General features: G+C 43.9%; 1 pseudogene; it reads left to right on the plus strand.

Moving 5' to 3' along the window:
- Nucleotides 1-315: 315 nt before the first annotated feature.
- Nucleotides 316-1,558, plus strand: LOC113900709 (annotated as a pseudogene).
- Nucleotides 1,559-2,397: the final 839 nt, after the last annotated feature.

A 2,397-nucleotide genomic window follows, 5' to 3' on the forward strand; every position in this document is an offset into this window, starting at 1 on the left:
CTTAGGACATTTATTCTAGAGGAAAGAAATTAATGTCTGTTTCAGAGACTACTGACATTACTAGGTGGGTTTCCCTCACCTGGCCAATTAGTAATATATGCTCTGACCTTGACCATAGATATGAATTTTCCTCTAAAGTTACTCAAGCTCAATCAAAGAAACAAGAAAAAATTTAGCCAAAATTTTATGGGATGGATTCTTGTTATTAACATCAGGCTATTGGTCATTTAATAGGCCACGCATGGAGTGAGAGCGGCTGTGGTTGCCGGGCTGAGCCGCGTGGAGCGGCCGAGACGTGGATGCAGCCGAGATCTCCCACCCCTGCCCCGCCGAGCAGGAGCTGCTCCCAGACAAGATATGAGAAATGAGTGTTGGATGTCGAAGAATAAAGTTGTTGGGAATCCTGATGATGGTAAATGTCTTCATTTATTTGATTGTGGAAGTCTCCAAAAGCAGTAGCCAAGAAAAAAATGGAAAGGGGGAAGTAATAATACCTAAAGAAAGATTCTGGAAGATAGCTGACCTTCCTCGGGCATACTGGAACAAGGAACAAGAAAAGCTGAACAGGAGGTTCAATCCCATTTTGAACACGTTAGCCAACCAGACAGGAGAAGCATACGGATTCTCCAATATAAGCCATCTGAATTACTGTGAACCTGACCTGAGGGTCATGTCAGTGGTTTCAGGTTTCGACAGTTTGCCAGACAGATTTAAAGACTTTCTGCTATATTTGAGATGTTGAAATTATTCACTGCTTATAGACCAACCAGACAAGTGTGCAAAGAAGCCCTTCTTATTGCTGGCGATTAAGTCCCTAACTTCACATTTCAATAGAAAGCAAGCAATTCGGGAATCTTGGGGCAAAGAAACCAATGTGGGGAACCAAACGGTGGTGCGAGTCTTCTTACTGGGCCAGACCCCCACAGAGGACAACCATCCTGACCTTTCAGATATGCTGAAATTTGAGAGTGAGAAGCACCAAGACATTCTTTCGTGGAACTACAGAGATACATTCTTCAACTTGTCTCTGAAAGAAGTACTCTTTCTTTTGGGTGAGCACTTCCTGCCCAAATGCCGAGTTCGTGTTCAAGGGCGATGATGATGTTTTTGTGAACACCCATCATCTCCTGAATTACTTGAATAGCTTATCCAGGAACAAAGCCAAAGATTTGTTTATTGGTGACGTGATTCATAATGCTGGACCTCATCGGGATAAGAAACTCAAGTACTACATCCCGGAAGTTGTTTACACTGGCGTCTACCCGCCTTATGCAGGAGGAGGCGGATTCCTCTACTCTGGCCACCTGGCCCTGAGACTGTACAATGTGACTAATCAGGTCCTTCTCTACCCCATCGATGATGTTTATACTGGAATGTGCCTTCAGAAACTTGGCCTTGCTCCAGAGAGACACAAAGGCTTCAGGACATTTGATATAGAAGAGAAAAGCAGGGGTAACATTTGTTCCTATGTAGATTTGACGTTGGTACATAGTAGAAAACCTCAAGAGATGATTGATATTTGGTCTCGGTTGCAGAGTGCTCATTTAAAATGCTGAATTATATGCAAACTACATTTTACATAGAAATGTACCTCAAATAGTTCCCATTTGTGTTCTCCTCCATCAGAGGTCATTTCTATGTAAAACCATCAAAATTGCCTTTATAGGTCATGTCCCTTTGACGGCCTCTAAACCCTTCAATTCAGATGATAAAGCAACTGCCTGCAATGCGGGAGACCTGGGTTCAATCCCTGGGTCGGGAAGATCCCCTGGAGAAGGAAATGGCAACCCACTACAGTATTCTTGCCTGGAGAATCCCATGGATGTAGGAGCCTGGGGGGCTACAGTCCACAGGGTCGCAAAGAGTCGGACACGACTGAGCAACTTCACTCACTTCACTCATTGGTCATTTAAGCTTAAAAACTCCCTTTTGTTGGGAACAATTAAATACTAAGCCTAGTAACACTAGGAAATTGGGCTGGGTGTCTTATGGACAATGCCAATAGATAATTTCCCTTGAAGATAAGAATTGGTATAGACTAAGTCAGATGACCTGCAGTATACTGGGCTGCACCTAGTAGAACTTTGTAACTTGTTACTTATGACCTTACTGGGGCTTCCCAGGTGGCTCAGTGGCAAAGAACCCACCTGCCAATGCAGGAGGTGCAAGTTCGATCCCTGGGTTGGGAAGATCCCCCAGACAAGGAAAAGGCAACTCACTCCAGTATTCTTTCCTGGAAAATCCCATGGACAGAGGAGCCTGGCAGGCTACAATCTATGGGGTCTCATCGGACATGATTGCGCAATTAAGTGAATACACATATGACCTTACTAATCCTGCTATTAATAGCTGTATTACTTCTAGATCCCCTTTCAGTAATCTCATGAACAAACTGTG

The sequence above is a fragment of the Bos indicus x Bos taurus genome, chromosome 11 (assembly GCF_003369695.1).
Source record: "Bos indicus x Bos taurus breed Angus x Brahman F1 hybrid chromosome 11, Bos_hybrid_MaternalHap_v2.0, whole genome shotgun sequence".
NCBI lineage: Eukaryota > Metazoa > Chordata > Mammalia > Artiodactyla > Bovidae > Bos > Bos indicus x Bos taurus.